This window comes from Chenopodium album, chromosome 7 (assembly GCF_948465745.1).
Source record: "Chenopodium album chromosome 7, dcCheAlbu1.1, whole genome shotgun sequence".
Classification (NCBI taxonomy): Eukaryota; Viridiplantae; Streptophyta; class Magnoliopsida; order Caryophyllales; family Amaranthaceae; genus Chenopodium; species Chenopodium album.
The window spans coordinates 66452188-66474193 of record NC_137840.1 but is presented as its reverse complement, the minus strand read 5'-3'; the positions used below and the strand labels follow the sequence as shown (position 1 = coordinate 66474193).

Sequence of the window (22006 nt, the reverse complement as noted above, 5' to 3'; positions counted from 1 at the left end):
CCCCAGCCAGGAGCACCAGCTTGAATATTTCAAAGTCAAGCGGGTGAAAAGGAACGACAAGACTGAGCGCGTTCCAAGTAACTGGGTCCCTTTATCCAGCTGCTGCGGGATCCCACCTTCATGTCCGCCTATGGCCTATACAGGAACCTGCCCCAAGGTGGACGCACGGACACATATTCTTACACTTACACATATTATTTGAACTTGAAAAACTTTCTAACTCTTTTTCTTCCTCTTTCAGCTGAGGCGTACAAGATGCTGGACAAGGAGCAAAAAGGGGAGGTCAACATGTCCGAGATTGACTTGGCTCGGTACAAGGCTCGCCAGAGGCTGTACGAGCAATCAAAAGGAGTAAGTAAAACAAACTAGCTCTCTTTCTTATGTCCGTGTATGCATTTCGGAAGAGATCTTCTTCCTAACTAGGCTCAACCTATTATATCATCTTGTTTTCTTCTTCTAACTTTTGTCTCTACAGCTGGCCACTCCAACCCCCAGATCCAAACGGAAGCAGCCGTCTCCTGCGTCAAAGACGGATCAGGACGGCAAGTCGTCCAAGCAACGGAAGACGGTTGCATCCAAGACCACTTCCACTTCTGCGGCCAAGACGACGTCGCGGACTGTATCAAAACAATCCAAAGGAGAACAACCCCGGCTGAGCGATAGCGGGGCCTCCAAGTCCATAGATTCGGCCGCCATGCCGGGTCATGTTAGGTCCAAGAAATCGGACGATAGGGGTAAGTCGACCCAGGCAAAACCGACCGGGCCAGAAGTGACTCCGCCCGTCCAAAGAGTCAATGAATCTGATTGGCTTGATGCCAATCAGTCGGCTGGCGATCAGCCTGGCCGGACGGGGGAAGAGAATAATGAGCCTGTGCCGCCCCCGTCATTCACTTTCAACCTCCCAACTCCTCCAAGCTTCTCTGATGGTCAGTTCCAATGACTTTGAATCTCTCTTTTTTTTTTATTTTTTTTTTAATTTTTTACTTACATTTAACTCTTTGCGTCCGCCTACAGACATTGCAGAGGAGCTACAAATGAAGCTGCCCGGCCAGTCCCTTACTGCCCGGCCAGTCCCTTGCTGTAGACAGGATTCTTTTTGCCCTTTCACAAGCAGCTCTTAGCTTCTCAATTGCCCTATAGTTCTCTCTAATGTTCTTTCCATACTTCCTCTGAATCTCAGTCACATAGCGTTCAATTATTCTGTTGTCAAAGTCTCTTCCTCCCAAGTTGGTGTCTCCACTTACTGATTTGACTTCAAATTTTGCATTCTCAATAATGACCAATGAGACGTCAAAAGTACCTCCGCCAAGATCAAATACCAACACATTCTTTCTATCATTTGTCATCCTGTGAAGGCCGTAAGCAATGGCAGCAGCCGTTGGTTCATTGATAATGCGCATCACATTCAGCCCAGCAATTGTTCCAGCATCCTTAGTTGCCTGACGCTGTAGATTATTAAAGTAAGCTGGAACAGTAACAACAACATCCTTCACAGAAGTGCCAAGATAGGCCTCTGCAAATTCTTTCATTCTGCAGAGGATCATAGCAGAAATCTCTTCTGCTACAAATGACTTCTCTTCACCCTTGTATGTCACCACAATCTTGGGTTTTATTTCTTCAGCATTGACTTTAAATGGCCAGCGCTTCATGTCTTTCAGTAGAGCTTCGTCATTCGATTTCCTGCCTGTTAGCCTCTTTACATCGGCTATTCAAGAAGACACAGAGGATGATTGCATAACCAAATTAAAGTAATTTATTTCTATCGAGTATGAAGATAATAAAGCCCTGTAACCCATACTACATATAAACTGCTATTCAATGAATACTTATGAACTTACAATTTGATGTAGACATGCAGTAGTTTAACATCAGTGAAATAAACTCTAAATCTCTGATCCAAAATCAGATATATATGAACATCAATGAACTCTGACAGCATACAGCAAATTGAACTATGTAATACAATGTCACATTAAGGGATCTATATGTTCAAAATCTCCAAATCAATCACATAAGAAAATTATTAGATTACTCACAAAATAGTTCATTTTCTTTTCTATTGAATAATAAGTTCAGAAACTGTACGGATATACCGGTAGTATCATAATATGCCGGTAAAAGAGTGTCGTGCAACTTAAAGCCCTCGTTAATCATTGAATAATTCATGTCCTTACCGGCATTAGTCTCTACCACGTGGAGAGCTGCTTCTCGGAACGTGGCGTGTCCCACTGATACGTGGAGAGTTGCTTACTGCCGCGTAGGCACCTGCTATTTACAAGGTCGGTGTGCCACCTATCTGTATAGGTGGCACCTGCTTGGTTGTGTTCCTATAAATACCCAAGCAACTTCTCATTTCAAAGGTAGAATCTCTCTCTCTCTCTAAAACGCTTTCTCTCTCTTCTTTCACTTTCTTCTCACAAAGGTACTGACTTTAGCATCGGAGTGGTTATTCCCGGATAACCCCCCGGGTTAGCTAATCTGTATTGGCTGTGTAGGTGAGCAATTGGACGGTAAACCATTACCAGCCCTCAGACATTAACGGAAGCAGAATCCAGCAGGAACAATTGGCGCTAGAAGGAGGGGGTAGTAATAACTTCTATCGTCCAACAGGACCTCTCACAGTCATGGAAGGAAGTAAGGAAACTTCAGTACCGGTGCCAGAAGTTGATAACCGACAATACGATAACAATGTCCTTAATGCTAACACGAATAAAACCGTACTACCAGAAATCATGGTCGAAGATGAAACTCATCTCCTTCACGGTAACACAATGAACAGGCCCATAACACCTGACCGTAGCAGAGCAGTGACCCCAGATCCCTTGGAAGGGTTTACCCCGGAGGAGCTGGAGATAACGGCCAAGGTCATGCGGGCTATGTCTAAGAAAAGAAAGGAAGCCGAGTTAACGGCAGGGGGAATGCGGGATGAGGTACCAACAAAGCCGCTGATAGTGAACTTGGAAAGTCAGTTCAATCAGGCGGGACAGCAACAACCGTCAAGAAGCCGGGGCCAAGAGACCACACCGGCTGAGCGCCAACTCACACAAGGCGCCCAGGTGGGGGATTCAGGTTCTTATCGGCATGAGGTTTCTAGTGGCTTGGAAAGGCGGGTAGTCAGGGCGATCATCAGGCCCAGAATATCTCCGTTCACACAAGAGATACTTGACCAACAAATGGAGAAAATAAAGATGTCGTCCTGTACGTATGACGGTAAGGGGGACCCAAAGCGGTATGTGGCTGCGTTTGAGAGTCACATGTTGCTATATACCGACACCGATGCTGTGTGGTGTAAAGTTTTCCCTACGACTCTTACCGGCGCCGCTTCGGATTGGTTCTCCAATATAGAGCCGGGATCAATTGACTGCTTTGAGACCCTGGTGGAGTTGTTCACAGGTCAGTACATAAGTAATAGTGCGAGACAAAGGACATCTGGCGAGCTCATGGCTATTCAGCAACGAAAGGATGAGTCACTCAGAGACTTCGTTAGACGCTTCAACAACGAGGCTAACACTATACCAAAATTGCAGCAAGAAATTGCCGTGATGGCATTGATGAATGGGCTAGGGGATAACGACTTCAAAAAATATATGTCGCGGAAGTCTTTCCCAAACTTAGGGGTAGCATTTGCCAAAGCTCATGAATACATAAAAAATGAGGAGCTGCTGAAAACGAGTCGTCAGATATCGTCGGCAGAGCCCTCCAGAAGGCAAAGTGATAATAGCTCGAATTCCCAGATGGGTGGGGTAAGCAGGGCGCTGCCGCAAGGCCAGCAGAGATCCGGAAGGCCGACAAGGGGATTGGGTCGTTATAGTAGTTATACGCAGTTAAACACCCCGAGAGCGGCAATATATTCAATAAACCAGAATAGAGAAGATTGGAGTCGACCGGCACCGATGATAACGAAGGGCCCGGACGTGAAGAAATATTGCATGTTTCATAGAGATGTTGGTCATTACACTGAAGAATGTGTTCAGTTAAAAGAGAACATTGAAGATCTCATAAGGAAGGGGCGATTATCCCAGTATCGTACTCAGGCATGTCCCAGCCGACAGCAAAATTCACAGCCTAGGCAAACCGAGTACCGAAAGCAGGGAGATCCATCAATGCAAGATGATACTTACAAGCAGAATCATGCGGAAACATCCAGACAGGGAGGTAATCCGACAGGGCGCAAAATAACAATCGACGTTATTACGGGAGGGCCAGTATATGGAGGTTCTGTAAGCGGGGCCAAGAAGAGTTTGAGCGTAGAGGAACGACCTCGGCCTTCTTCCATGCTTTCGATATCTTTTTCGGAGGAGGATGCTAAGGGAATAATTTACCCTCATGATGATCCGTTGGTGCTGATATTGACGGTAAACGGAGCAGATATCAAACGGGCACTCATTCACGGCGGAAGTTCCGCAAATATCCTGTTTGCTAAGGCTTTTGATGCCATGAGGATTGGCTGAAAATACTTGACGCCAATGTCTTATCCTGTGATAGGTTTCAACGGATCAACGGTGCGACCTGAAGGTAGTATAGTTCGAATGGGAGAGGGTTCGGCAGTAAGAGACGTTATGGCGGAGTTTTTGGTGATTGATGTGCCATCCGCTTACAACGCCATTGTCGGCAGGCCTCTAATTCATGACATGCAAGCTGTGGTCTCAACGTACCACTTGACGATGGTGTTTGTATCCAACGCGGGAATGACAGAACGCGTACGGGGTAGTCAAACTATGGCAAAAGAGTGTTATGTATCAGCACTGAAGCAGCCAGGCCGACAGCCAACTTGTGAACAGACACCAGCCAAGCGAGAACGAATTCCCTCTACACATGACTTGGCTATGTAAAATTTTGATACTCGGCCGGTAACTGCGCCACGTCCTTCCCCAGGAGGCGAAACTGTAGAGATCGAATTGCAGCCTAGAGTTCCCGGTAGGGTAGTGCGTGTCGGATCCGATATGGATGTCGACACGCGCTGCCATTTGGTAGAATTGTTGCGAGAAAGTGCTGACGTGTTCGCTTTCTCGGCAGACGAGATGCCAGGGATACATCCCGACGTCATAGTACATAAGCTAAATGTCGACAGGAGGGCAAGACCTGTTCGACAGAAGAAGAGGAACTTCTCAACAGAGAAAATGGAGGCTATTCGGTCAGAGGTGAATAAGTTGCTAGCGGCAGGGTTTATCGAACCTTGCACATACCCCGAATGGTTAGCAAATGTGGTTATGGTGAGGAAGCCGTCAGGGAAATGGAGAATGTGCGTGGACTTTACGGACTTGAACAGAGCCTGCCCGAAAGATTGCTATCCCTTGTCGAGGATAGATAGATTGGTAGATTCAACTTCCGGTCACGCGCTATTGAGCTTCATGGACGCTTTCTCCGGATATCATCAGGTCAGCTTATATGAGCCGGATCGAACCAAGGCGGCATTCATTACCGACTGCGGAGTTTTCTGCTACAGGGCTATGCCGTTTGGATTGATAAATGCAGGGGCTACGTACCAGAAGCTGGTCGACAAGGTATTTGCGAACCAGAAAGGAAGAAATGTAGAGGTGTATGTGGATGATTCAATTGTGAAAAGCCGTTTGACCGTTATTTGGTAGTCTTAGTTCGTAACCATCTGGGAAACGGTAGAAGCGTTTGCCATGTTGGCAATAATCTTTTTCGGTGGCTGTCTGCAACCATACCGGATCCACAACTACCTCAGTTATTTCATAGCCGCTGGGAATTTCTTGAGGTTCTAGATACTTCGGATCATCTTGATCTGAGTCGTATTCCTCGTCGAGACGTTCCTCTTCTGCAATCTGAGCAGCAAGGTTGAAATCTGTAGCAATTTCCTCGCCGGTCTCGTCGTTTTCTTCCTCATCACCTTCTCCCTGACCACCCTCTTCTGACCCACCTGCATCGTCTTCGTTACCGATGCTTTCACCCCCGCTTCCTTGCTGTTCTAGGCTATCTTCGACTGACCGGATATCCTCTTCTCGGATATCCGAAGCTTCAAGCCCAGGGTTAACCATTTCTTCATCAACAGAGGGTCTACTTCTTTCACCAACCTCACGTTGGTAACTTGTATGTTTCGTTCTCGGCATCCTGTCAATATTAGTGCCGTATTGATTAAATAAATCCAAATTTGACCTTAAATGATATTGAACGCTAATAGGCTCAACATCGGCAATCTCTATGTCCTCTGAAATATCGGGGTTGGTAGGACGCAAAGCCTTCTCGGCGTCAGCCAGAAACTTATGACGGTAATAAGCTTCTCTTTCTTCTACAGAAGTTAAGGGTGTACAGAGTCCAGCCTCAATGGCTTTACCCGTATTTGCATGCATTCCAGAACCAGACATTCACAAATAATGAAATAAACGCAAAATCTACTTAACCACAAACCAGTGAGAAATCGAAAAGAAAGTTAGGGTTTTTTACCTCTTTTTGAACTCAACTCTTGAAGCGTAACTCGGGAATTAAGTGTCCTCCGTTTACAAACACCGGTCACAACACAACTGAACAAACCCTTGACAAATTGAGCCTTGAATCGCAGAAATATAAGCGCAATACGAGCGAAGTGAAGTAGAAATTTTTCGAAATTTTTTCGCAAAGGAAATGAAGGGTCAAAAGTACGAAACTCGATATTTATACTGTCCAAATGAAGCGGTTGATGTGACATTTACTGCATGCAATCCAACGGCTGTAATAAAACGCCTTTTCAAAACTAACCTACTTCGATGACTGACACGTGCCCCATTACTTTATTACATTTTCCCGCCAAATCCTGGGGGATAAATTTTTAAATGTGTAAAATCGTTTTACCTCCTATTTTCGGTTTCATATTTAATTCACCCAAACCATGTCGGCATTATGCTCGGTTATTGAGCAACTTACTATCGTCAATTTGCTCACTTGGGGGGCAAATCGTAGATTTTTTCATGTGTTTTATTGAGCAAATTACTATCGTCAATTTGCACACTTGGGGGGAAAATCGTAGATTTTTTCATGTGTTTTATTGAGCAAATTACTATCGTCAATTTGCTCACTTGGGGGGCAAATCGTAGATTTTTTCATGTGTTTTATTGAGCAAATTACTATCGTCAATTTGCTCACTTGGGGGGCAAATCGTAGATTTTTTCATGTGCTTTATTGAGCAAATTACTATCGTCAATTTGCTCACTTGGGGGGCAAATCGTAGATTTTCTTTTCGTTTTCTAAGCATTCTTGTATGATGTATTGTACATACCACCACCGTGTTCCATTACAAGTGAGCACGTCAGTTTTACTGACGCCCTCACTTGGGGGGCTAGTTGTACGGGATATACCGGTAGTATCATAATATGCCGGTAAAAGAGTGTCGTGCAGCTTAAAGCCCTCGTTAATCATTGAATAATTCATGTCCTTACCGGCATTAGTCTCTACCACGTGGAGAGCTGCTTCTCGGAACGTGGCGTGTCCCACTGATACGTGGAGAGTTGCTTACTGCCGCGTAGGCACCTGCTATTTACAAGGTCGGTGTGCCACCTATCTGTATAGGTGGCACCTGCTTGGTTGTGTTCCTATAAATACCCAAGCAACTTCTCATTTCAAAGGTAGAATCTCTCTCTCTAAAACGCTTTCTCTCTCTTCTTTCACTTTCTTCACTTTCTTCTCACAAAGGTACTGACTTTAGCATCGGAGTGGTTATTCCCGGATAACCCCCCGGGCTAGCTAATCTGTATTTGCTGTGTAGGTGAGAAATTGGACGGTAAACCATTACCAGCCCTCAGACATTAACGGAAGCAGAATCCAGCAGGAACAGAAACATTATTGTTCAAATGGAGTCATCATATCCTTTACAATAGCTAGTCCAAACGGCCATACAATTTGCAACAACAGAAGAGCATATAGCCAAACTAATTCAGTGAATGAATACTAGCTAGTACGACATAATTCGATTGTTAGAACATCAAGATCAACATCATGAGTCATGACACCCAAAAAAACTTGCCTCACTAGAAATATTTTTCGAAGTCTACCAAAAATTTAATACATGAATTATTTGCTTCTCATAGTTGTGTAATTTATATCCATTTATGTTAATTTCTGTAATTTGCACACACATTTTATCCAGTGATTTCATATATTCTTTACAAATTATATAATGCACTTCCACCTAAATTGACAATCGCTACTTCCCTCTATCAAGAAAATTGCTTCTTCCATTTTTTCAGTAAGGACAATTAAATTTTTCATAATCTTCCAAAAAAGAATATTTCAATTAAATTCTTCATTTTACTTTGATTTTTTCTTACAAGTTTGATGTCTAGTATCCTAAATAATCAAACCAAATATTTTAGCTCTCTAAGAATTAATTATCAAGAAATCCCATAATTTGGTAAATTAAAAAAAAAAATCAAACCCAGAACTCGACAAAATTATCAAAAACTGTTATTCAATAATCAAGATAGAAGATTAAATAATTAAAGTAATAAACCCAAAACTCAACAACATCAAAAACACCTATTTATAAACAATGTTACTCAATATTCAAGATAACAATTGAAAACAATTAATAGCAAAATCTACTGAATATGATGTTTAAATAAAAGAGCAATAAAGTTACCAAAAATAGTATTGGAAGGATTAATATGAGCTTGATACTTGGCAGCTTCTCCAATAAGGCGTCCAGTCGGTGTAAAGGCAACACAAGACGGCGTTGTTCTATTACCATGATCGTTGGGAATTATTTCGACCCTTCCATTTTGACAAACTGCAACTCATGAATAAGTCGTCCCGAGATCGATTCCTATCGCCGGCGACGGAGTTTTAGCTGTAGCTTCCATTTTTGGTAAATTAGAACTACCAAAAAAAGTTTGATGATATTGTTATCATTAAGGCTGTACACAGTTTGGTCTGAACCGTAACCAAACCAGACCAAACCGCATTTTTGCGGTTTGGTTTGGTTTGCGGTTTGGAAAAATACGGCTTGGTTTCGATTTTTTTGGGAAATACGGTTTGCGGTTTGGTTTGGTTTTTCAAAAATTATAAACCAAACCAAACCGTAAACCAGTAAACCGCATTTTAATATTTAAATAATTTTTAAATAAATTTAAATAGTTATTATATATTATAAAAAAATAAAATAAAAAATAAAAAAAACATGAAAAATCATTAGAAGACTATACGGTCAGTATACTACTATACTCTATACTCAATCTCAAATATCAATACTTAAAATTTAATAGGTCATATAACTATAATATAGTATGAATTATTTTTTTGGACAAATGTATTATGTTTTTTTCCACTGTTAATTTGTTATGTATTATTTTTATTATGTGTTATTGTGTTAGCACTTAGCACTTGATTAGTTGGTTGTTATTTTTATTAAAAATTTGTAGTAGAATTTAATCCCTTTGGCGAATTATTTGAACTTTATTATAAATTTATTAATATTTGACAATTTTTAGGAAAAAATGCCATCTCATCATAAACCGCAAACCAAACCGCACCAAACCGCATTATTACGGTTTGGTTTGGTTTGGTTTGGTTTGAAAAATTGACCAAACCGTATTTTACGGTTTGGTTTGGTTTAGACTCAAACCACACCAAACCAGACCATGTTCACCCCTGGTTATCATTTTAATATTTGTAGAAGAGAGAGAAAATTGAGCTGCAGTTTATAAAGGATGGTCTCCCCTCTTTCTCTAATCTCTATTCTCCTCTTACATTTCTTTCTTTTTTTTTATTAAAAAAAAAATTAATTTTTTGAAAGAACTCTATTCTCCTCTTTCCTATCTTTTTCTTTTTTTTCTTTTTCCTTTATTTTTTCCGGTTATTTTGGTAGACTTTGGGGTAAGTTAGGGCCTGTTCATATTTACTGAACTGAGCTGAACTGAACTGAACTGAATTGATTGGAGCTGAACTGAACTGAATTGAACTGAACTGAACTGATTGGAGCTGAACTGAACTGAACTAAGCTGAAATTAATATTTCATGAGAGAAGGAAATTAAGAGCTGAACTGAACTAAACTGAACTGATTTGAGCTGAACTGAACTAAACTGAACTGATTGGAGCTGAACTGAACTGAACTGAACTGAAAATAAGTAAATATGAACAGGCCCTTAGTAAAGACAGTAGTTTACTCGATTAGGGTAGTAACTCTTTCGAGTTACTTGGTTAGAGGTTTATTGAGGGGTTCGTTCAGAGATTATTTGAGGATTACTTAGTCAAGGCCTCATGGGTTTGCTTGAGGGGTTACTTGAGGCTCATTCGAGTAACCTCTAACCGAGATGCCGGGCACATAGTGCAGCCATGAAAAATACCCTTTTAGATAAAATAACTTAAAATTTTCATTATTCCTACTTATATACTTTGCATTTTCTATGTTTTATTATTTTACTAGTATAGTTATTTGATCCTCGATGATAAATTTTTTTAGAAAACAACAATTTACAATATAATTTCTACAACTCTGCTTAATGGAAATTATTATGCATTGAAATTGTAAATAAAAAAGTAGAAAAATTTGTGAGAAAAGTCCTTTTATGTAGACCTTTTTTACTTGAAATGTCATTTTATTTTTAAAAAAAAGGTTGGGTTATGAGTCTTATGACTAATTGACTAGAGTCCTTTTACCATTTTGTTTGTTGATTTTATTTTCGCCTAAAAAAGTCACATGACCAAGTTTTTTTTTCTTTTTTTTTCCCCTGTTTTCCCACTTTTATTTTCCCCTTCCCCCCTTTTAAATCTTAACTTCTCAGTACTTTTCTCACTTATTAAACCCTAATTGAAGTATTGGGGTTAATTGTATTGAGAAATTATTTTTTGATAAAGAACTTTGCTATATTACAAAGCTTTTTGTTTGGAAAATGGCAAAATGGCCGGTGATAGGCATTGATTTAGGGACAACATACTCATGTGTAGGAGTGTGGCAGGCACAACAAAACCGTGTAGAGATCATTACTAATGACTTGGGAAGCCGTACGACACCGTCTTGGGTGGCCTTCACCCCTAACAATCGCCTTGTCGGCGAGGCGGCAAGGAACCAAGCGGGAAAGAACCCTTCAAACACTATTTATGGTTTGTTATTAACTTTTTTTTCTTTTTTTTGGTTGATGATTTGCTTCCTATTCTAAGCATGTGATTAAATAGTTGCTTGAAAAGTTGAAAATTAATGTTGTAGTATTTGTTCTGTGTTAAGATTTCAATTGAATTTCACCGTTGACCAAAGAACTACAGTTTTTATGTTCATGATTTGGTTTGTTAATTTAGATTTTCTGTATAAATGTTCGTAAGACTATTAATGAATTTGATTTGATGATTAATTAGATTCCACAAAATGTGAAATACATCTTGAACCTATATATATAGATAAGGGTTTTGACTTTGAATTATAGTGGTGATCTCAAAATATGTTTAACATTAAGCCTAAACTATACAATATGTAGTTACATTAAATTAAATTTATGAGATGAACATGTTATTATAAGCACTAATAATGCACTAAGTTATTAGGTGCAAATAACTTGTTTTCCTAGTGGGCAAATGAATTGATGTATGTCTCTCTTAAATCTTAACTTGAGGTTGAAAATGACTGATTTTGTACGACTACAGTGTCAATGTGTCATAGGTTTCTAACTTCTTGTTAATGAGTATGAACAGACGCCAAAAGGCTCATAGGTAGAAGATTCAACGACGACAAGCTTCAAAAGGACATGAAGCTCTGGCCTTTTAAAGTAGTTGCTTGTCCTGATGGTAACGATGGAAAGAAGCCCATGATCATGGTCACCCACAAGGGTGAAGAGAAGAAACTTGCTCCTGAAGAGATATCCTCAATGGTGCTCGCGAAGATGAAAGAAACTGCAGAGGCCTATCTTGACTCAGAAGTAAAAAATGCTGTTGTTACTGTTCCGGCCTATTTCAGTGATGCTCAACGTCAGGCAACTAAAGATGCAGGACTCATTGCTGGACTGAATATCATACGAATAATTAATGAGCCAACAGCAGCCGCGATTGCCTATAATTTTGACAAGTTTAAGAGCAACGAAGTCACCCCTAAGAATGTGTTGGTGTTTGATCTTGGAGGAGGGACTTTCGACGTTTCTTTTGTCACTATTAAAAGAAACGTTGTGGAAGTGAATGCTGTAGGTGGTAACACCCACCTTGGTGGAGTTGATTTTGACAGTAGAATGGTGAGTCATTTTGTTGCGGAATTTAAAAGAGAGCACAATAAAGACATTAGTGCCAATCCTAGAGCTCTTGGGAGGTTGAGAGCTGCTTGTGAAAAGGCTAAGAGACAACTTTCGTGGACTACTGAGACTAATATCGAGATTGATTGTCTGTTTGATGGAATAGATTTTTCATTTACCATTAGTCGTGCTCGATTTGAGAAGATGAATATGGATTTGTTCAGGGATTGTATGGATGTTGTTGAGAAGTGTTTGAAGGATGCCAAAATGGGAAAGAGTGATGTTGATGATGTTGTTTTTGTGGGTGGTTCGACAAGGATCCCGAAAATTCAGCAAATGTTGCAGGACTATTTTAATGGAAAGGAGATATCCAAAAGCCTGAACCCGGATGAGGCTGTTGCTTATGGAGCAGCCATTTATGCTGCAATCTTGAGTGATGTACGACAAGATGAGCAATTTTCGCTTGTTGATGTCACTCCTTTATCTCTCGGTGTTGGGCTAAGTAGTGGCGCTTTCAGAGTTGTGATTCCAAGGAACACACCGATCCCTACCAAGGTAAAGAAGAACTCGGTCACTGTCTCTAACCACCAAACTAGGATGAGGACTAGTGTGTATGAAGGCGAGAGTCCTATTGCTGAGCAGAACAACTTCTTAGGTGACTTTCTTCTTACTGGCATTCCTCCGGCACCAAAAGGAAAAATCAGGGTAATTGATTGTTTCAGCATTGATGCCAATGGTATCTTGACTGTGACATCATCAGAAGAAAAGTCTGGTAAGAAGAACCAAATTACTATAACAAATCACAAAGGGAGGTTATCAAAGGTGGAAATTGATAGGATGTCGAATGAGGCCAAGACGTACATTGCTAAGGATAAGGAGCAAAAGAAGGCCGCGAATGCCAAGAACACTTTGGAGAATTATATACATGAGATGGAGGATGCCTTAAGAGGTAGTGGAGAGAAGATCGGTGCAAAAGACAAGAGGAAGCTTGGGGATGCCATTGATCAGACTGCACAATGGATAAAATGGAATACCATACATGCCGAAGCTTCTATGTTTGAGGAAAAAATTAAAGAACTTGAGGGCAGTTGTGCTCATATCATTGCAAAGCTGCGTCAACAGCTGAAAGATGTTAGTGAAGCTAGCTATTCTCGAACCAAGATTGAAGTTGTGGAGCTCGATTGACAGAGCTTTGGTGTGAGTTGTGAATATACTATCTTTGGTCTAAAATTAGTTTGTGGTGTTAATAGACAAATAGTTTGAATTACTTTGTCAATAGTCTATGTTGATGCTTTATTTGTAAGGGGTTTTGATAATGGGAACCTGACTACTTTTTAATCCTTCTGATTTTAGTACTGTTATAAGCCTCTTTTAGATCCTTTTATCTAGAAATCCGACTCCATTTAGCAAGCTTTGTTGAACTATGCTACTTGTATTTTGGACCTTGACAGTGAAAAGGCGGAGAAACAAATTTGCAAAGAGACATCAGAAGCTCATATAGGAGGAAGCTATTTTACTTGATACTTTCAATTATAATGAGGCTGATAAATACAAAGATTGTTAAGATTGTTGTCTTCCATGTATTCTAAAGTTATCTGCTTTGGATATCTAGGGAGAACTATGCTGATAACTTAATAAATAATGCTAGATATTTACTCACTTGCTATAATTACACAAATTAAGAAATTTTTTTTTTATGATGTGAGTGGGTGTAAAATTTAGTAAGCGAGAGTATAAAAAGGTGGGTTTGTGTCAGAAATGGTGAAAAAAGTAAAAGAGAGAGCATGAAAATGTGTAATTATGGGGTTGAATTGAAAGAGTAAAGCCCTGTTCTTTTCACCTTTAAAAAAATAATATTAAGTAAAAATAATTTCAGTTCAGTAAAATTAATTTCAGTTCAGTAAAAATAAGTTCAGTTCAGTAAAATTCAGTTTTCTTAAAGAAGAATTATAAAAGAAAATCAATAAAAATAATTTAAGTTCAGTAATAATAATTTAAGTTCAGTAAAAGTAATTTCAGTTCAGTAAAATTAAGTTCAGTTCAGTAAAAATAAGTTCATTTCAGTAAAAATAATTTCATTTTTTTTTTGACGGGGATTATGTATGCAATTAAAAAATAAAGCAAAGTGAGTTAAACAATAAACAAAGTGAGTTGAAAATTAAAAAAAAAAAAAAAAAAAAAAAAAAAAAAAAAAAAAAAAAAAAACCTACCTAAAATGAAAAGTGAGTAGAAAATACAATTGAAAGAATACATTGTTATAAGTCTTATTACTACCATAACATTGGTCAATTGTATGTTGTTATCAAACTAAAATTTAGGGTTCGTTGCTGAAGATTAAAAATTTATGGTTTCATAATCTTTGGAAGTATTTAGAAGATCATATGAGTATATTCACTCATATAACCAATTTAATAGTACTAACTCACATATTGTATTGCTTCGGATGGAATATTTTATTAAGGCGATAGATCATAGATGTCTGCAATGTAACTAAATCTAATGAATTATTTGTAAGTGTCGTTTAGTTATCTTTTGTAAATGCAATTTTTTTTATCCTTATAAATCTAATATATATATATATATATATATATATATAAATAAAGTAGGCATTTTCGGAGAGCATTGAGAGCGCCACATAAGAAAAGGTATATTTTCGACCAATTAAAAATTAGATTTCTATATTATTTTAGAATTAAAAAAAATCACTCGCCACCTAAACAAAAGTGACGAATGAAATTTTAAATTTTTGCCACATAGGTAAAAACGACGAATAGTAATTTATTAAGATTTTAATTATTTAAGAACACTAAATTTTATCATTTTTATTTTTTACAAAACTAAAAATTATCTTTAGATATTAGGATTTATATTATTTAAAAAACTAAAATTTTTTTTTTTTTTTGAAACAACTAAACATTATAATTTGATATTTAAAAAATATAAATTATCATTTGATGTTAATGATTTTAGGTAAATATCTGATGATATGATACTTTCATACAAAATTATATTTATATATTAATTTAGAATTTTAATTTTCAGTTGTCATTTAAGAAAAAATTAACAAATGAAATTTGAGAATTGAAAACAAAAAATAGTAATTTAAGATTTAAATTATTAAAAAAAATAAAAATTATCTTTTATATTATCTTTTACATTAGGATTTATATTATTTTAACAAATAATTAGAAATTAAAAAATATATTTTGATTTAATGATTTTATCTAACTATCCGATGAATGAGATAATATTTATTTCAATTTATAAATTCAATTTCTATATAAGTTAAATTTGAATAAGAATAATTTAAAACTTAACAAAATATTTTACCTTAAATTAATGTTAAAATAATAGAATAGAAAATAAAAACAGAAAAATATTAAGAAATTACAAAAAAATATACAAAATAAAATATTTAAAAATCGTGCATCGCACGGGCTTACCTCTTATAAAAACTCGAGTTCAAATGAATGATCAAGTTTTAACCTTTCAGCTTCAAATGCAAATTCATCTTCATAAACAACTTCTCTAATATCCAATCATATCATCCAAATAAAAATTCTAATTCCATCAATATATAAACAACAATTACCAAATTCATCCAATTTCAAAATTAAACAAAAATAAATAAGCAAAGTATAGATAGAAAAAGTGACGAATAAGATTTAAGAATTTTGCTAGGTAAAAATAACGAATAATGAACAATTAAAATTTAAATTGTTTAAAAAATTAATAATTATCTTTTTTACATATATGGATGTAAATCGTTGATCATAAATATCTTTAATCTCTCCTTATCAAATATTATAAAAACTAGGTTAGGTCCCGTGTCATGCACGGTAATTTTCAATAACTATTTTTAAAATTAACACTGTATTATATTTTTTAACTTCCATATGTTATATTCATATCAATTGAATATTGAAAATCTACCCAAAAAAAAAAAAAAAAGACAGGAAAGATTACACTAAGAATAATCAATATGTGTTGTTCTTGGCATGTATTATTGAAGTATCTATACAGTACTAATAGATTAAATTCTAATCATAAATCATTCAAGGAAATAAAAATAAATAAATAAATAAAGCATCATTTGATGATTTGATATTCGCATTTCGTTATTTCAGCTTGTAACTTCGTTCTATTACATAATTTAAAACAAAATCAACAAAATATATAATCTTGTTCTAATAAACGTACAAAGTACCTAATATGTCTTTCCTACCAAAAATAGTCCATAACAAAGTATGTTAAGACTTAAGAATTTATACTTAATTTTTTTTTGTTTAAGTTTATGATTCTCAATCTGTTTTATTTTGGAAAGATTCATCAAAATCTTTTCTTACACTTTGTAGAAAATTAATATAATACTTTATATATTTAAAAAGATTTTTTTCTTAAATAGTTTTTTTTTTTTTTTAAAAATAATAAAAAAAATCTAAGGATACACCAGGAGATGACAAGTGTCATTGCTGGTGTGTCTTTTAGTATATAGTTATTGATTGATTGATGATTAGATATTAATAATGTACTCATCGAAACGAATAAAACTAAATCTCATATCACTATGTTTTTCCTTATATATAGAGAGAAATTTAATTAGAAGATTTCCCTAATTTTTTTAATAGTTAAAATATTCTAGATGAGAAAACATTTTGAAAGAGAACGATTATATAAAAAAACGCATTTGCAAAGGAGTTATTTTAACGAATAAATAAAATGATTTGTCATTTATTTTTTATTAAAAATTAAATTGTCACCTGAGCAAAATTAAAGAATAAGGTTTGGAATTTTAAATTCAAGCGCCACGTAAAATTATTTTATGATATTAGGAATTTTATCCAAATATCTAATGAATGATGTTCATATAAAAAAAAATCTTAAATTAATAAAAATATTTACTAGAACCGTGCATCGCACGGGCTTATATCTAGTTTATCCTATACTAAAACTTATAAATAACTTTTTTATCCTTATAAAATCCTTGTTTAAAAAAAAAGTATAAAAAAAAATCCTATCTTCTTTAATTGGATGGTTAATATGACTATAAATTGTTTTCATTGCAACTATTGACGAATTTGACGATTAATTGGTTACTTGCAATCAAAGACTTTAGTCAACACTCTTAGAATACATGGCCTTGACAAACTTACCACAAATAAGAAAGAGGTGGGTAAGAATGTGTTAGTATTTGATCTTGGCGGTGGAACATTTGATGTATTTTTGGTTAGAATTGGTAAACAGACTTATGAAGTGAAAGCAGTTAGTGGAGACACCCATTTAGGTGGTGGGGATTTTGACAGTAGAATGGTTGATTACTTTGTGGCTGAATTTAAGAGAAAACATAACAAGGACATCAGTGAAAGTCGCAAGGCTATTGGGAGGTTAAGATCCGCTTGTGAGAGGGCGAAAAGGATGCTCTCATCAGCTACCGAGACTAGTATTGATGTAGACTGTCTCTATGAGGGTATTGATTTCAATTCAACTATCTCCCGTGCCAAGTTCGAAAAGTTGAACATGGATTTGTTTACAAATTGTATGGTTCCTGTTGAGAAATGTTTGGAAGATGCCAAGATGAAAAAAGATGATGTTGATGTTGTTGTTCTTGTTGGTGGGTCAACTAGGATTCCAAAGGTACAACAACTGTTACGTTGAAAAAATTCTTTAATGGGAAGGAGCTCTGCCAAAGCATTAACCCAGATGAGGCTGTTGCATATGGTGCTGCAATTCAAGCTGCAATCTTGAGCGGTGTACACAACAATAAAGACTTTACACTAGTAGATGTCACTCCTTTGTCCCTTGGAGTTAAGCTTCATAGTGGTGAGATGAAATTTTTTGTCCCAAGAAATACTACCATCCCAGTGAAAAAGTCGGGTAATGCCTACACTGTATTTGATAATCAGACAAGCGCTGAATTTCGTGTATATGAGGGTGAAAGACCCATTGCCGTAGACAACAACTTCTTAGGTAGATTTACTCTGCACAATATCCCTCCAGCACTGAAAGGCCATGAAAAATTTGATGTCTGCTTTGAAATCGATAATGATGGCATCTTAACGGTGTCATCGCAGCATATAGGGACTGGCAACAAGAAGCAAATCACTATTACAAATCACAGTGGTAGGTTATCCAAAGAGGAGATTGATCGAATGGTAGAGGAGGCTAAGAAGTACAAGGCAGAGGATGAGGAGTACAAAAAAGCTATAAAAGCCAAGCTTGCATTGCAGAACTATGCTGAAAGTATGTGGGACATGGTAGGAGTTTGCTGGAAGAAGTTTCGGGAGGAGGAGGCTAACAAGATGAATGATGCAATTGAAAAGACTACTCAGTGGCTCGATTGGAATTTCAATCTCACTCAAGTTTCTGAGTATGAGGAAAAGTTAAACGAGTTGAAGAGTATTCTTGACCCTATCATTGCAGAAATGCCTTGACGAAGGTCTGCTACCAGAGATACTGTCGTCGACCCCCAATAATCTGTACGACATGGCTACAGAAGGATGTTAGTTAGTTTTATTGTGCTTGAATTCTGAAGGATGCTTTGGGGTTTTGAATTTATTTTAGTCAGGAATTGGGTTTTGATGGTATGGTGAGAAAGGATATTGATCATTTGATCTGTTTTGTTTATACTACAGAACTTAATTTAATTTGCTATACTTGTGAATAGCTTCCGTATTTTACATGTTACTTGTTCGTCTAATCGTCTTCTTGGCCAATTAGAGCCTTGTTATAGTTCTCAGACAAATCGATATGGTTTACAATACCAGTTTTAAGACTTGTATTGTTGTAGGCCTTGTAGCCTAGTACTACCTCCCTTTCCTAACATTTTTTATATTTCGTCTTAGATAGGTTTTGAAAGTTATTAACACTTTGCTTTACTCAATTTTTGACAAAAATGTTTCCACTAACTGGCGCATACTTTTTGTGCTTCTACAGTGTTTTGTGCTATATTGATGCATTAATGTATCCCTATCCCTACCTTAAGTACAAAATTACTCTTATAAATAGTGTTATGCCAATTATATCCTTCAAAATATGTATTTACATATATACCCTCATTAACAATTAATATGTATTATTCACATATATACCCTCAGTAATAATTAATATGTATAAGTTTTTGTAATGAATAGTGTTTGGACAATTATACCATCTAAACTATTTATTCACTGTCATTAATAATGATTACTTGTTAAAAAAAAAAAAATATTAAGAATAATGCATGGAATTTATACCCCCTAATATATATTTTTATGTATTTTTCTCATTAAAAAGTTGTCAAGAACTAAATTTGTAATGTAAGGTTAAATCGAAAGAGATTTTGGATATGGCTAGCTATTATGCGCGCGTTAGCTGCCCTAGTATAAGATTAAAAGACTTGTAACAATGATAAAAAGTTAAATTTAGTGTGTCAATTTTGCTTGGATCAACCATCTTACTTTTTCTACAATTTTTATTTCGAGTGTGTTTAGTATTTGAAAGTTGATCTTAAATTGTGACTCGAAATCTAGTAGGGCTGAATTTAAATGCAGATATCTCTCAAACTACAAGTGATTTTGAGGTGATAGCTTGGTTCGAGTGAGCTATAGCTCGACCCTATGAGGATTGAGGACTTGCGGCAGGCATGAGCTAGCTGTCGAGCTATAGCTCAATAGTTCGGTTTTTCTAGGATAATTTATGGAATATTTCCTAAAATTATATCTTTTCTATGACGGCTATTTGAGTATATTTGGGCAACAATTTAGGGTTTTTATTAGGTTTCCTTGTGTTCTAAAAGGACTCTTTAGTTAATCAATTAGATCATACCTTTTGAGCCATTAGATTTAGGACTCCTTTTATTATTCTCTCGTTCTTTCTCCATTATAGTGAAGAAGCTCTCGAATCACCCACCCGTGGATGTAGGTCTAATTTGACTGAACCACGTAAATTCTTGTGTTCTTTGTTTATCTTCTTTATTGCTTTTCTCGTTTTTATTTTTCATTGATTTGTTCCGCACTTCCGCATTAATCAAACACAGTTACATCCTTATTTCCTAACAGTTGAAAAACAGGGTAAGAAAGTCATTAAGCACCCATGAGGCCATGATACTAGTTGTCAAATACGCAATTGATCATTTCAGCACAAGGTTATAAGCAATTAAGCAGTATGCTTACTTATCAAGTTAAACCCACTTTTAACGCGAAATTAATGAGTAATTCATATATTGCAATTCAATATGGAAATTCATACATTGCAAGATGAAAATTCATTTTATTTTAAGTTTTGGATGAGATTTCTTCTCTAATTTATTGTACAATGAAATAGGTTCTCTTTTAAAAAATAAAAATAAAAAAAAAAACTTTATGACTAAAAAAAACAAAGTATGACTTTTATAGTTTTACTTCCTATACTCATATAAAGTTAAAATATACATGTGGTGTTATAACTCTCATGTTATTGTACGCGTATTTATATTTTCAATTATAGGTTTTTTTTTCATGTATACTCATGTGAGTCATGGGTCATACCTCCATGGGTTGACCCAAGGGGCACGATTGGGCCTTGGCCCACCCCATGCCTAGAATTTACTTTAAATTTAAATTTTTATGTTAGCTAAATGCACATTGTGGCCTTGTGGATAGTTGACAAAGTTATTCACCCATTGTGGTAAGGTTTTTTCTTTTTTATTATTTCTTCTATTTCTTTATATTATTTACGTGTTGATTTGTAAATTTACCAATATACTTGTTTGACCAATAATATATTTCTGTAGAAAATCATAGAAATTATGAACTGATGAATTTTAGAGAGAGAAAGAAGAAGAGAATAGAGAGAAATTGGGAGGATTTTATTTTTGTAAGAATTGAATTAGAGAATTACAAAGAAGCTTCTAACATATTTATATGAAAGCAGAATTAAGGTATAACAAACTTTTTAATAGAAAAGCCAGTTGTAATAATGCTGTAACAAACTCATAACTAATTTTGTTATGCTGAGCATCAGCTTGCCCTGAGCTAGATACCCCAATAATTTCATTGCATACATATAAAAATTATAAAGATTGAATAATTAAAAAACTTGTTGAGGTGAATCAAACAATATTCCACGTGACTATATTCAATCAATCAAAGTCTTGATTCCATAAGTGGGGTCAACTAACTTCATTAATTAAAAGTAATTATTCCATATAATCATCCATAAAAATCTTCTTCGTCATTCCCTTACGATCAAATACTTCATTCTCATTCAAATTCATATGCTTCGTATCCTTCTTCACTCCTTCCAATCAAATCACTTTCGGTCTCCTTCTACCTCGTTTAATCTCCCCATGATCCCTCTCTTTCACTCTCAGTACTAGTCCCTTTAGGGTCTCCATCTTGACGATTTTCCTTTAGTTTGTCTATAATGCCCTATGACACCTACACACTTTCTTGCAACAAACTGTATTTCATTTTAGGGAAACCAAAATTACTTGTCTGTTTCTATTTAAATAATGTACTTTTTGACAATATTCCTTCATTTTGATGAATTGTCATCATATTTCTTTATTTATTTATTTTTTGTACTTTGGACATCATTTTTCAACACTTTCTCCATCTCTTTAATAATTACCAACTACCTTTTCTTTCTGTCTATCTCTCTCTAACCCCACATGCATACTTATACTTTCCAATCATGGATTTTACAGGAATCTCTAAATTCCCGTGAAAATGGGAAATAGGCTTGTAGACAAGGGATAGAGGGAGTATTGTTGATTCCATCTCTTAAAGGGTTCTTGCACATCCATCTTAACATGCACATTTCAGTAACATTGACTTCCATCTTTTTAATTTACTTCTTCTTAGAAGCACAAAATTCTATACCATAGAGTAATTACACTGGTCTT

General features: G+C 36.1%; 2 pseudogenes; one reads left to right on the top strand and one right to left on the bottom strand.

The window, feature by feature from the left end:
* Window positions 1-1028: 1028 nt before the first annotated feature.
* LOC145640530 (uncharacterized) lies at window positions 1029-8795 on the bottom strand (annotated as a pseudogene).
* Window positions 8796-10285: 1490 nt separating this feature from the next.
* Window positions 10286-18575, top strand: LOC145640529 (heat shock 70 kDa protein 18-like; annotated as a pseudogene).
* Window positions 18576-22006: the final 3431 nt, after the last annotated feature.